The sequence below is a fragment of the Pelodiscus sinensis genome, chromosome 5 (genome assembly GCF_049634645.1).
Source record: "Pelodiscus sinensis isolate JC-2024 chromosome 5, ASM4963464v1, whole genome shotgun sequence".
Taxonomy (NCBI): domain Eukaryota; kingdom Metazoa; phylum Chordata; order Testudines; family Trionychidae; genus Pelodiscus; species Pelodiscus sinensis.
This window is the reverse complement of record NC_134715.1, coordinates 124,073,313-124,088,602: the sequence shown is the minus strand read 5'-3', so window position 1 is coordinate 124,088,602 and position 15,290 is coordinate 124,073,313. Positions and strand designations below refer to the sequence as shown.

Sequence of the window (15,290 nt, the reverse complement as noted above, 5' to 3'; positions counted from 1 at the left end):
AGGAAAGATTGTAAAGCTTTCAGGTCTTTGGGTACAGGCCAGGTGGTTAATGCCTCAATCTTCTCGGGATCAGTCGCCACACCTTCTGCTGACACAATATGGCCTACATATTTTACTCGGGTCTGACAAAATTGACATTTATCAAGTGACAGTTTCAACCCACTAGCGTCCAGGCGGTCTAATACTTTCATTAGTCGAGCTTCATGCTCTTCCAGAGTTTTCCCAAAAACAATTAAGTCATCCAAATACACCAGCACTTCTAACAAATTCATATCCCCCACTGTCTTCTCCATCAAACGCTGGAATGTAGCAGGAGCTCCTGAGATACCTTGGGGCATCCTCTCAAACTGGTAGAATCCCAAGGGACAAATGAAAGCTGTTTTCTCTTTGTCTTCAGAGCTCATCGGGATCTGGTAGTAGCCGCTTCGTAAATCTAAGACAGAGAACCATCTGCTTCCTGCTAGGCAAGCTAAGGCATCATCTACCCTAGGTACAGTGTATTGATCTGGGATGGTCCTTTTATTCAGTGTGCGATAGTCCACACACATGCGCACAGTCCCATTTTTCTTCCGCACCACCACAATGGGGGATGCATAGGGGCTACGGGATTCAGAAATTATTCCTGCTTCCAATAGTTCTTGGATATGCTTTCTCACATCCTCAATGTCTGCAGGTGCCAGTCTTCGGGACCTCTCCCTGAAAGGCCTGTCATCTGCCAAACGAATGGTGTGTTCCACGTTAAGGGCACACCCCACATCCCATTCTTCAGTGGAGAACACATTAGGTCTCTCGCTTAACTGCTTTTTTAACCGGTCTTTCCAACTGGGAGATACAGGAGAATCACCAAAATTAAAAAGATCAGGATCCAATGCCTTACAGGGCTTTCTGGCTGCAGCTGCAGGGCTCATAACACTCTCTACTCTATACAATCGTGCCAATACCATTCCTCTCCTGATGGCTATGGGATGGTTGGTTTCATTTCGTATTCTGACCATAATGCCAGCTTCTTCCAGCTGTGGTAAGGACAATAAACCTCTCAGAACCATCAGACCACTAGGGAGGTTATCTCCATCAGAGGACTCCATCATTACTGTATGAGGAAGGCTGCTACTGTGCTTCTCAAGTTTTCCCCTCAAGTCAATCTCACCATGTGGGGGTATGGACAGAACAGCTTTGGATACTCTTACTACTTTCCCTAGAGATTCATCGTCAGAGCTATCATGGTCAGAAGGCATTGTGGATGAGCCCAGGGTCAGTTCTCTCCATGGAGGGCGAACCACATCTGGGGTCTTCTGGCCCAAACGACCACAAAGTGTGGCCAAAGATTGGAACATGTTGCTGTTGGTTCCAATCAATATGGGAATGCCATCAGAATTTTGTGTCTCAGGACAAATCAAAGCCAGAGTATCACAATCCTGGAGACATCCAGCCAGTTCTGCAGGAAAACGTAAAGTCACTAGTACATATCCATCGTATGGGTAACTAGCATTGCTAAGGCCCCATATTGCCAATCCTTCTAGAGGATGGATCTTCACTTGAGGGAGGAATTGCCGATGGAATTCTCTAGTAATGATGGTGACCTGAGATCCACTGTCCAGCAGGGCCCTACAGGGAATCCCTTCTACCATCACATTAACTACCGCTGCTGGGCCTATCAATCCTTCTGGGAATGGGCTCCAGGAAGGCTGTTCATAACACAACTTAGTGGAGCTCTGACTGTAATGGCTCCCAGTATGCTCCATTACTGGGATCCTTGGGAGTTTCCCTGTAGCTTCTTTTTTCGTTGCGCTACCTTCTCTTCATTCCTTGGGTTGTCACACTGGGTGGAAATGTGCCCATCCTCGCCACATCGGTAGCAGAATCTCTTGTTCCTTGGGAGGGTCACCAAGGTTTTCTTTACAGGTTCTCTGTTGGGGTCCCTTCTCCTTGGGTGAAAAGGAGGGTACTTCCTTTCTGTCAAAGTTGGTGGAAGAATATCGCTAGGTGACCCCTGAGGCATCTTACTCGTCATAAATTCAGTGAGCTGTGCTGTCAGGGTTTTGAGCTGTTGATGGAGGTCCTCAGTGGTAGGCAGACAAAGGTCATCCTTCAGTTTCTGAGGACCAACGGTCTGGCTCACTGAGATCTTATTCCTCTCTCTAACCGTTCTCTTTTCCTCCTCCTCCCGGACTTCTCGCAGCAGTTGGTGGAATTCTGGAGGACTGTTCAATCGGTCTGCAAGTTTCAATTTCATAATTAGAAAATCATCATAAATGGCACCTCGTATGACCTGTTCTAGTCGTACTCGGTGTTCCTTGCTCCTTTCAGTGCCTTTACGGCGGATGCACAGTTGAAGGGATGGTTCCAATCTGTGAAGATAGGAAGATAGTTTTTCACCTGAATGTTGGTAACAGGATCGAAACTGAAAGTAGAGGTCTTCCCCAGTCTCTAGGCTCCCAAAGGCATCCTCCATCGCCGAGAGATAGTCATCAACAGTGGCAGCAGGCTTGCTGGCTTTTAATGCACAGATTACATTCCCTGCAGGTCCTCGCAGGCTTTCTGCCACACGTTTCCTCTTTTCAGCCTCACTACATTGCCATTCCTGCATCACCTGATTTAGTTGATGCCTCCAAGTGTCATAGTCATCTTCCCCTACAGGCACAGGTTTAATGCCTGAAAAGAACTTCAGTTTTCTGTAAGGGCCTGATTCATATGCTGTCTTTATGGACTCCCCTATTGCTTTTCCCATAGCAAAAATTATTTGGTCTGTAGAACTGGAAGGAGGCACAGGACTACTTCCCAAAAGAGTCCTTAATTCAGTCATGGTCTTCCCTTCCTGCATAAGGAAGTTCCCCAATTTGGACTGAAAACCATTAGTTTCAGATGGTGGGGCAGATGGGGAGGGAAAACGTGATTGTGTTTGAATGGTCACCTTCCATCCGTCCTTCTCTCCATCTGGCAGAATTACATGGGGAGTCACTACAGTAGACAGTATAATCTTGCTCTCTACAAGAAGAGATAAAGTAGCTTCCCCTTGTGCTTTCATCTGACTCCGAACCACACAGGTTCCCCATTCTCTGACATTAGCAATCTCATCTTCAATTTGTCTAATTTCCCATTCAGTGGGTACATTAGTGAGCAGAAAGTGGCGTTCAGGGTCAGCTCCCTCCAGCTCACACCAAGCTATAAGCCTCTTCTGATAATCCATACTGGGAATTTACTTAATATCCCAGGAAGACAGCAGGAGTGTATATAAGGTATGAGTTTAAAAGACGGGATCCCAGCGGTGCCTCCAATGTAGCGCCCCCTCTCCACCTGGTTACCTTCTTTTAGAGCCAATCTCCTTTCAGGTTTGGATGGATAGGTCTGGGTTCTTCTGGATCCCGCCACCTACTCAATTTTATTCTTTCTGATTGATGTACTTGGCGGTGCCTCCACCCCCCTCACTCCTTCCTAGCAGGGTTGCCAGGGCAGCTTGGGAGGAAAATTCTAGCCCAGGATAATCCCCACGTATTCGCCAGATAGTTGGAGACTCCCAGAAAATAACACAAACACATACAGTATAATAAACACAATTATATTAAACAGGAGACAATTAGAACAGAACAGGGTAAAACATTATTTTTAGGGTCACCGGTGCCCTGCAACTGTGAAGTTAGTGTCCCGTTGGTACGCGTACTTTGTTGGGGCCCTTGATGACTGTTGACCACACAATCCTTCTCTGCAGAGGTTTAGCAGTGGGGCTGACTAGGTCCAGTACAGCCCAAAGGACTCACAAATGGGAGAAGGCAGCAAATCCCTCCACAGTTTAATAGGCTGCAGGTAATAAAATCCCCAAACAAATTCCCTGACTTACTAACTAAAAATTGGTGCACTCACACAGTCCATGAATGAGCCTCAGGTTGAGAGATGACTCAGTCTCTGCAAAGGGGCTGCTCTCTCCTCACAGGGGTCCTCTTCAAGCAGGAACCAGGCTGCTTCGGTCCCAGAATTTCCCCTCACTGTGAAGGGGTGCAGGGCTCAAGATGCAGACCACACAACTGCACCAAAATTCAAAACTATAGCCTCCCAGGCCAGCCTCCAGACCCACACAGCAGGCAGCAGCCCTGAACTTGCTGCTAGAGCCCAGCTGACCATGCAGTGACTCTCTCACCCAGGGAGCTGGAGAGCCAACTCCGCCTGGCTGGGGAAGCCTCCCAGCAAACTCCACAACTGGGAATCAACAGTGGAGACATAAACCCAGCTGAGGGATCCTGCCTTCAGGTCCCTAGAGGCTAGTTCTCAGGGGGAACCCTGCATGCAGGCCTGGGGCTTACTAGCTCCCACACACTCAGTCCTCCCCTTTTCCTGGCTGGCTCCAGACTCCCCTCAACAATGGTCTCTCCTTCCCCCTGGGAGGGGCATCTCACTCCCTGTGGGTTGCCGGGCAGACTCTGGCCCTGGTAGGGAGGGGGAGCCAAGGCAAACTCAGAGTGCCTCTCCCTGAGCTGCCAGCAGACAAAGCCCCGGGAATCCAAGCAATCTCCTTGGGGGTTACATGTGCACACCTTTCCCTTTAAGTAATTAGTGAGAGATGTCGGATTAAAAGCACAGAACTAGAACTTAGCCACTGCATCAACTCATGAACTGTAAAGATGTCATTCTGATTGGATCCACTCAACACAACTAGAAACACACAGACACAACAACCAACAATATTGTCAGAAAAAAAAGTGTTGTCTTTGCCCTGCAAAATACATCCATTGAGACAACAACAGAGAAGATACATAATGGTCTAAGCCAGGATCTTTGCTAGAATCCCTTTGCCTGGATCAGTGGATAGTTTTATGCCATATCCCTACAACACTTATCTAAAGTGGAAAGGCAGGGGACTTGATGCCCTTAGAGAGAGTAGATAATTTGATGAAGTGGGGAGAAGAACACAAATGCCTGCCCAAAAAGCAGGAGCCCTGTGTTCATTAGCAATAAGTGATGTAGCAGGCAGACGATAGAGCTGTAGGAAAGAGATTTTTGTTCAACATGCTGAGTGGCCAGTGTCACATGCAAAGGCTCTATCTGGCAGTTTTGCCTCTAATTGCTTTCCTGAGCCTCTGATTTCACCAATGGCTCTTCCTCAAACTGGACACTTCTCTTCCAGTTCTACTCACCTTGCTGGGAGGTTTGTTTTGATGTTTTGCTATAGCAGGTTAGGAAACCAACAGCCATTGGAGGAACAAGCAACCTGGTCTCTGAGTGCAGTTCTCCAATCCGTCCTTATGCCAAGGCCAGCCACAGGACAAGCTAACCATCAGTCAACAGTGTGACACTGTTGCAAAAAAAAGGAAACATTCTGAGAAGCTCACAACACTCTTGATAGTGCAAGATATGAGTGAGAAATCATTCTTCTGCTCTACTCCTCACTGATTAGGCCACAATGGAGTGCTGTGTCCAGTTCTGGGCACCACATTTCAGGAAAGATGTGGAGAAATTGGAGAAAGTCCAGAGGACAGCAACAAAAATGATTGAAGGTCTAGAGAGCATGACCTATGAGGGAAGATTGAAAGACTGGGCTTGTTCAGTCTGGAAAAGAAAAGACTGAGAGGGGACATGATAGCAACTTTCAAGTACCTAACAGGCTGTTACAAGGAAGAGAGAGAGAGAGAGAGAAAAAATTCTCCATAATCTCTGATGATAGGACAAGAAGCAATGGGTTAAAGCAGGGGGATTTAGGCTGAACATTAGGAAAAACTTCCTAACTATCAGGGTGGTTAAACATTGGAATAAATTGCTTAGGGAGGTGGTGGAATCTCCATCATTGCAGATAACTGGACAAATAGGCAGGTTGGACATATATCTATCAGGGATGATCTAGATCAGTGTTTCTTAAACTGTGTTCCACCAGGCAGCTGGAGGTGTGCCATGGAGAAGAGAGTTCAAAATGGCCACCCTTAAAGGGGCAGGCAATCTTTTTTGTTGTTGTTCAGCAAAAAAAATCCTTGGTGTTCCACATAAAAAAAATAGTTTGGTGTTCCTCAGTCTTAAAAAGTTTAAGAAACATTGATCTAGATGATGCTTGGTCCTGCTGTGAGGACAGGGGAAGGGACCTGATGACCTCTCAAGGTCACTTCCAGTTCTAGTATCCTATGATTCTATGCCAGGGGTGGCCATAAGAGACGTTATTGTGACACAGCCATTCCATATTAGTAGTGAAGTATCTCCCCACAGCTCACAAACACAGAGAACCTGACTGTGTAAGCTGCTGCCAAACACACACAACTTCTGTTGACTTTTATGGGCAATGTAGGGGCTCAGCACTTCTGTAAATGGTACTCAAAGGTCATTAGCTCTTCTAGGGTTAGAGCTCTCAGGCTAACATACACCCTTTGGTGATGTGATGGACAATATTCTGATGGGGAGCCCAGCCATTTCAGAGCACCCTAAGAAGGGTGACGAGTGCTCCAAGGGAATGAAATCAGATCAGCAGAGAGGTCTGACAATATTACCGTCTGAATCCTGGAAGCATATGACATCATTCTAATGTACCCCAGAAGCAGCAGGAAGTGAGCCAAGTACTGACATTTCATCACTCTGTGTTGAAACAGACATATTATAAATTTACATGCCCTTTGCATAAGGAGATAGAAATAGCCCTTTGCATAAGGGTTTTCTCTCTCAGTGGCTGAGCACATAAAAGGGTTTCATTTCCCACAGCAGGTTTATGAACCAACTTTTCCAGCTACAGTCAGGCAAGATGAGCCCACATATGCCCCTTCTCTGGCTGCTGGTTCTCTGGATTCCAGGTAGGAAATTAAAAACAAAGACTGTGAAAATGTCATTTTCAGTGTGACAGACAAGAAATGCTGCCACTCTGTCGCCTTTAATTAACATTGTATGGGTTGTATTTAGTAGCAGTTCACAATGACAAATTCGAGCTGTGCTTCAGTGTCTGAACAGGTGTCACATTCAGCATTGCATTCCATGAGGAGTAACGGTAGTTCGGACTAGGAAGCCTAGTCCGAACTACCTAGTTCGTGCCGCGTGTAGCCGCGCGGCACGGGGTTCGAATGAGCAGGGATTCAAAAATGGCGGAGCCCAGTTTATGCAAATGAAGCCCGGGAAATTCAAATCCCGGGCTTCATTTGCAAGTGCGGTATGCCTACATTACCCTCCTAGTTCGAACTAGGAGGGTAGTGTAGACATACCCTCAGTCTCTCCTCATAGGTCAAGCGCTCCAGCCCCCTACTCATTATGTTGCCCTCCACTGGACCCTCTCTAATGTGTCCACATCCTTTCTGTAGTGGGGGGCCCAAAACTGGACACAATATTCCAGATGTGGCCTCACCAGAGCCGAATAAAGAGGAATAATCACTTCTCTGAATCTGCTGTCAATGCTCCTCCTAATGCACCCTAATATGCCATTAACCTTCTTGGTTACGAGGGCACACTGTTGACTCAGATCCAGCTTCTCATCCACTGTAACCCCCAGGTCCTTTTCTGCTGAACTTCTACTTAGCCATTCAGTCCTCAGCCTGTAACAATACTTGGGATTCCTCTGTCCCAAGTGCAGGACTCTATGATTGTCCTTGTTGAACCTCATCAGATTTCTTTTGGCCCAATCCTCTAATCTGTCCAGGTCACTCTGGACCCTATGCCTGCCCTCAAGCATATCTACCTCTCCAGGTGGTTCAACAGTCATTATGCGCAAGAAATTTCTCAGTTCAGTCTGTTACATGCAGGATGCAATTTCATCAAGCTCCAGCATATAGATTTCATATCAGGAAGTTTTTAAAACAGAAATACAATGAATGTATTTGCTTCACTTAAGAAGCAGCCTGTATCATAGCGAGATTACAATGGAAATTAGGAAAGTTAGAATTCTAGCCTCTTTTTGGTGAAAAGGAATTGTCTCAGCCCATCAGAGCTCAGGGATGGTATCCTTTTCCTGACACAACCCAGTTCTATAGGACTCCCATCAGCCCCAGCCAAGAATGCTTAGCTCGCCTGGGCACATTTCTGACCTGGGCTTCCCATACAACCACACAAGAATGTTCTAGGTCTAGGGCCAGATTGTTCCACACACATTCTGGCTGAGATTAGGAGACCTCATTTTCATGCAATAGTGCCTCAGCAGGATTCCAGTACGGCTCTTCTGGGTGCCCAGAACACCACACAGGAGTGTAAATTCCCATTCCATGTGGGGTTTGGACTAAGACCGCTTCTGTGGTGGAAAATTGGCATCATAGTATCAACAGCATATTGAAATGTACAGCTGGAGACATAAAAGGGAAGACGCACACTACAGTTAAGAGATGCAGCAGACTCTGTAATACTGAACTCTCCAAGGAGACGTGATCACACCTGGTTGGGCAGTCCTTTGAATGGTGAAATTGTGCGGTTGGTCTGAAATCTCCATTCCTGAAGTGCTCTTTCTAGTGCCATCTAGTGGTCAATGACTGACTTGTCAATCACCAGGACGGCGTCCTTTCAATACTGTCCTACTAAGAACATAGGAACGGACATACTGGCTCAGATGAATGGTCCATCTAGCCCAATATCCTATCTTCTGACAGTGGCTAATGCCAGGTACTACAGAGAGAATGAACAAACAGTGTTCCAATTTCTGGCAATCAGAGATTTAGGGATACCTGGAGCATAGGATTGCTCCCCGACTAGCTTGGCTAATAGTCACTGATGGACTTGTCCTCCATGAACTTCTCATCTTTTTTTTATCCAGTTACATTTCTGGCCTTCAAAAACCCCTGGCAATGAGTTCCACAGGTTGATAGTGTGTTGTGTGAAGTACACATTTGCTCCTAGTGTCATGTATACATGTTTCATTTTAAACAACAGTTGCATGCTTCACACAAGAGAGCTCAAAACAGCCCTTGTATCAATTCATGTACTGTATTTATGTTGTGATACTTGGAACCACTCAACACCGCTGCAAATGAACATGCCTACAGTGAGTGTTGTCACAGGAGGGTTATATTGCTCAGTGAGGACAAACTGCAAAGACTAGGGTAGATGATCTCCCAAAGCAGATTTGTAAAAATCTTTCTGGAATCAATTAAAAAGGTTCTCATGCAATAGGCATTTCATGGGCAGAGTTTGTTCAAATTCTTCCAGAAGAATTCCATGGTGGCTCCAGAGTAGCTGGGGTCCTCAGTCTTTAAGGCTTAGACCAGGGGTTCCCAACCTGGGGTACATGTACCCCCAAGGGGTACGAGAAGCTTGTCAATGGGGTACGTAGAATATTTGGTAAATAACTAGATTATCCTAATTGAAATATTCCAAAAGTAGTCGTGTGAGTGAAAACAGTTGTGGATTCTAGAGTCTAGAATTCATTTCCTTTCATATTGAATAGGGGGTACGGGAAGGTTTACTAAAAGCCAAGGGAGTACGGGGACCGAAAAAGGTTGGGAACCCCTGGCTGAGATCTTCCCTGTCAAAGTTTAAGCAGGTCTGAGCTAGCCAGGATCAGATCTATAGTGTTCTTTATAGCTGAAGTTCAGCAAATATGCTTCTAATCAGCAGGCTTTTCCCTGGATAAAGTATAACAGATTGTACGTTGTGACTTTGAAGCCAATCTGTTTCATAGGCGTACACCGGTTACAAGCTATGAGTTGCCCTTGCTTAGGACCAAAATTGGACACAGAGCACCCACAGTTTCTGTTCAGTGTAGTGGGAGAAGCAAGGGGCTCCCCAGAGCTGTAAATGATGCCCCAGGATGTTTTGTTCTTCTAGAGCTAGAGCTTTCAGGTTAATTAACACACCTTAGGGCTGATATTGTGGGGAATACATTGATAAGGAGGTTTTTGGTATCACTGCTTTGTGAGGTTCCCTTCAAGGCCTTGAATGAATGACAACCAGCAAGCTTTCAGGTACAAAAGGCTAAAACGAAGGCTCTTGTCCAGACAAGGCTGGCAGAAAGGAGATGTGTCAGATCTAGGGGAGACATGTCAGATCTGCTAAAATATATATAAAATCTGCAGAGATGGCTGAGAGTGTACCTCTCCAAACCCTGGACGTGCATGACAGCGATAATCCAAAATACAAGAGCAGCAGGCAAAAAGCCAACTATGAACATTTCACAACTCTGTGCTGACACTAAAGGGCAGCACATTTACATGCATTTTGCATAGGGATGTGGTTTTCTCACTCTGCTGCTGAGCACATATAAATTATCAGCATTTCATTTCTCACTGCAGGTTTATGAAGGCAACTTTTTAGCCCAGTTCTGGCAGAATGATCTCACACACACCCCTTCTCTGGCTGCTGGCGCTCTGCATTCAGGGTAAGAAATTCAGAACAAAGAATTTGAAAATGTGAGGATCCAGGTGACAGAGCATAACAAGTGTTGCCACTGATTTTATAGAACTAACATTCTAATTGTGTGTTAGTATCTAGTCATATTGGAAAATTCAAAGTGGGGTTATGTCTATTCTACAAAGTTATTCCGGATACCTCCGGGAAAATGTGAAGATCCAGGTGAAAAACCCGGTATCTGGGAAAAACTCTGCCGCATCCAGAGAACAGTTTCTGAAAAAGTGACGCACTCTTTCAGAAGACCTGTATTCCTAATTTTAAAAGGAATAAGGTATCTTCCAAAAGAGGAGGTTTTTCCTCTGTGTAGTCAGGCCAAATGTTGGAAAAGACTCTTCTGAAAAAAAGAATCAGAAAAAAAGCTTGCAATTTGCATATCTTTTTCTGAAAAAAAACCCCTGCAGTGTAGACATAGCCTGCGTTTCAGTGTCTAAATCCTTATCTCATCCAGCATTCTACTGTTGTTCATTCCCACCTTGTCTCTCTATCCAGGCTGCCTTGGGCAAGTTGTGATGACTCAGTCCCCAGAATCTCTCTCAGTGCCACTGGGAGGGAGAGTCTCCATCAACTGCAAAGCCAGCACAAGCATTGGAAGTTCCCTTAGCTGGTACCAACAGAAACCTGGGCAAGCTCCCAAACTTCTTATCTACTCTGCTACTAGCCTGCAGTCGGGGATCCCAACCTGGTTCGGCGGCAGTGGGTCTGGCACTGATTTCATACTCACAATCACCAACGTACAAGCAGATGATGCTGCAGACTATTACTGTCAGCAGTACAACAGCTACCCTCTTACACAGTGATATACACCAAGACAAAAACCTCCCTGCTCTCTGCAGCGTTCAATGCAGTTTCCATTTGTTGCAGATATAACTATCTGGCGTTCAGATGTGCTGTCAAACACAAAAAAAGAGGGTGACTGTCGCTCTTCCACTCACACAATAAAAAGGAGAAAACACTGGAGGATTCAGAGTTTGGCTAGAATACACACAGAGACTTGAGGTTCGCTAAAATTTTCTCTGCTTTATTCCCACTCTTGAATTTCAGTGCATCAAGACTAATTTCATTTTGGAAAAAACATATCAATAAGGTTGACGTTCATTTAAATTTATCATCAGAATTTTATAACACAATGCAATAGAATAGTCAAAATAATGATAGAAAAATCACCATTTTGACCTCATTGGAAGGAAATGTTTGGATTGTAGCAAAACTTGCCCCATCACTTTGAAGAGAATTTATCTGCTCCACAGAATGTTTAAATGTTAACCTTAATTTTTCTAAGGGAAAGCTGTTCCTTCACAAAAAATTCAACTGGCTTTGCCATTAGAAATACATTTTTAATATGGTTGTCAGACGTCCTTTTACTTCAATAGATAACTCATAAAATCCCAGCTGAAAGTCTCAGAATCATTTTCGACTGAGGAAAATTATATGAATCTAGAGATTAGAAACCAGATTCACAAATGTCTGAGGCACAAGCAGGCATTATGCACACACAGGATTTTCATAGGAACTGGAGGGCGGTGGTCCAATGGGCAGGGAAGTGAGAGGGGTCACACTGAAGGACACTGAACCCTTTCTCCCGAAGAGCATGGGGTATGGTCACTTTCAGACTGGGTCTGGCTAGTAAAAGTCAGCAGGTGACAACCAAAAAAGCGATTTACTCAGCTTCCTAAGGACAGCTGGACTGTCCACGCCCACCTAGAAGAGCCAGCAGCTGTGGAGAAGGGTAACCCCAGTGGAGGTTAAGAAGCCTGCAGGCCCCCTGCCCTACTCACACAATAACTCTGGTGCCTTCAAGACTGTGGAAGTAGAGGGTGAAGTGGCCCAGACACAATGGGCAGTGCTGGAGCCTGGCACACAGACACTGCTTTTCAGCATTTCTGGGCTGTGCAGCTTACACCCAAAAGCTGACCTTGGGACTCTCTCCCCAGACCTCACTTTCATTCTGCCTGTCCGTGCAATTCAAGCCTTTGAGAACAGCCATCATGCTAGGTGTGTGGAATGAATGCAGCTGCTGGAGCTGATGCAGAGAACCATGCAGCTGCTGGAGCCACTTCTGCCCTGAAAATCTGGTCCCATAAATAATGACATTGGGGTCATTAAAAGAGACGAGGCCGCCTGCATTTAATCCCCACACAGGAAATGACTGAATTATTTTAGATCATCCTATTTCAGTCTCAACTTGCCACTTGCTTGGTTCCCCATCACTAACAAGCAGCTGTTGTCACCCTCCTGTCCTGTAGAGTTAATCTGGCTGCTCTACAGTCCAAATCATGCAAATATGTTATAGTTATTGCACTCACTCGCCATAAGAAACCATCAAGTCTCCTATCTCAAAACTCCTCCCTGGCATTACATGTCTGGCCATTTACATAACTGGGGCCTTTTTGCCTATTCACCCATGTTCCTCACTGAGCAGCTGAACACTTAAATGGTTCCATTTCCACAATTGCCTTACTGAAGAGCATTTCCAACCACCAGGCAGCACAATGATCTCCACAACTCCCCTCCTCTGCCTGTTGCTTTTCTGGATTCAGGGTAAGAACAGACGGGTGCCAAAAATGTTGATAAAGAATGTGGCAAATCATAAGACAAATGCCCGTGGTTTGTATTGTGATATACTGGTTTTGGGTATAGTGTTAGTTTATTTCTACTATTTGATTTACTAGTGTTTCAATGTGGATCTTTAAATGATGTTTATGTCATTATCCCATATATCCAACCCCAGCCCTGCTAATTTTTATTCTTTCTCTGCAGATTCCAGGGGTAGATTGTGATGACTCAGACTCCCGAATCCCTGACAGTGTCTCCTGGGGACACAGTCACTATCCGCTGCAAAGCCAGTTCCAGTGTAAGCAGCTACATGGCCTGGTACCAACAGAAATCAGGACAACTACCGAAGCTCCTTATCTATGCTGCTTCCAGCCGTCCTTCTGGGGTCCCAGACCGGTTCAGTGGCAGTGGGTCTGGCACTGACTTCACATTCACCATCAGCAGGGTTGAAGCAGATGATGCTGGAAATTATTACTGCCAGCACTCTGCTAACTTCCCTCTCACACTGATACAGAGCAGTACAAAAACCTCCCGTGCTCTATGAAGCATGAAGTCTAGTAGACAGTAGTACACACAAGTAGCACAAGAGTTTAGTTTTCAAATGTTCTACATTAGGTTTTGGTGAAATCCTAAAAAATATATTCCATCTTTGATGAAGTCCAAAATTAACTGAATTTTCTGGGTTTAAAATCCGTGGTGTTTGGATTATGGTAACATCCCTGTCATTGATTTTACCATAAATGATTGATACATATTTTCAGCCTTAATTCCATCATCACGTTTATTTTTGCACCGCAGTTGCACCTAAAAAGGCCCTGTCACAGACCCGGATCCCACTGTGCTCAGTGTTGCTCAGTGTGCTGACACTGAAATAAAGAAGAGCTTAATCTTAGTGCAGAGGTGCTAGGTTTTATTTGGTTGGTTGTGGGTGTTTGTGCTTGTTTGTTTGTTTTGGCCTGGAATCAAACCATCAATCCAGAGTGCAAAGTTAATGAAGTGGAAAGGAAAGCTGTTTTCAGACAAAAGCCACAGGAAATGGGAGATGAAGGTAATATTCAGTCACTCATGGAACACATATCACATGCCAATAAACGGATACCACATGCTGTACTCTAATCCATACAAACAAATATACACATGCACACGACCTGTCACAGACTATGCAGATCAGGTGTGGCCATCATGGATGGAAGTGCCTCGTTCTAGAAATGAGACAAAACATCCTCTCCTGGGCTGGTTTATGGCAGACAGCTCCCTGCTTGATCCATTTCCCAAACTGTGAAACGTATCTATTTTTATTGGGCTGCTGGTGGGGAATCCACTGGTGTCTTGAATTCCAGAGCATGGGCTTTTTCTTGGCCTGTTTGGAAGAGGAATCCAGATGCTACTTGTGACCAGCAAGCAGCAGGTTTGTGGTTAAGGAGATAGACTAAATGGGCTGCACTTGCCAGCGTACGACAACACTGCTGAACAGGGCCAGTCCTAACCAATTGGCAGCCCCGGGCAACTGCCTGTCTCTACCATAGTGTTGCCAGACAGTTTAAAAAAAAATATCGGACAAAAATTTGTCGAGCAAGAAAAAAAATTAAATAAAAAAGGGGGGGTTGGGGAGTAACCAGGGAAACGTGGGGGGAAGATTCAGGAGATCAAGCCGAAATACGGTCACAGCCTGCCCTTAAAACCGGCTCTGCTGCTGTCTAGACTACAAAGAAAAGTCGTATCTTTTTCTGCTTTTCTTCCAAATTAGGCTTTTCCGACATTTGGCCCGTCTACACTAGGCCAAATGTCAGTAAAAAACCCTCTTTCAGAACATCCCTTCTTCCTCGTAGAACGAGGTTTACAGGGATGCCAAAAAAACGTATCTGCTTTTCTGAATGTTTTTTCGGAAAAGCAGATGCGTTCCTTGGACATGGCAGAGCCCGGAAAAGCTCTGCAGTCTAAATGTACGCTGAGTGTCCTGCCTCACACTCAAAAAGTCTGTGGTGCTTGTGTTGTGGAAAGATGTCGGGTCCTGGGACTCTGGCCATGGGATCCCAACATGTACAAAGCAGGGTATGTAGCTATAGCACAGAGGGAAGGGTTTTGAATTTTTATTTCATTTTACCTTGGCCCAAAATAAGCAAAACACAAACAAACCTCACCCAATTCCAAAAGAAACTTTGTGGTAAGGACACACGCTCTGCTGTGAAAAAACGATACAAGACATTAATGTAATAGAAGAGAATACAGAGCCTCTCCAAGAGCAACTTCACCCTTCACTCATGCATATGGGGGCTGGACTAAGAGGGCTCTGGGTGGAAAATAGACTCCACAGTATCAACTGCCCATTGAAAGGTACAGCTGGCGAGATACAAGCAGTGATACATATCACAAGAAAGAGATGCAGCACACCACACAATACTGCACTCCCCAGGGAACCGTGATCACATCTGCTTACTTGGGCACTCCTTGCA

General features: G+C 45.3%; 2 long non-coding RNA genes across 2 annotated transcripts in view; one reads left to right on the top strand and one right to left on the bottom strand.

Annotated features, from left to right (window-relative positions):
• LOC142829701 (uncharacterized) overlaps positions 1 to 15,290 on the bottom strand; it is a 127,241-nt gene that overhangs the window by 56,000 nt on the left and 55,951 nt on the right. The window lies entirely within an intron of this gene.
• On the top strand, positions 6,621 to 12,419 carry LOC142829700 (uncharacterized). The gene is made up of 3 exons (XR_012904442.1): positions 6,621 to 6,758; positions 10,167 to 10,252; positions 10,774 to 12,419. It is a non-coding gene; the product is annotated as an uncharacterized LOC142829700 (long non-coding RNA).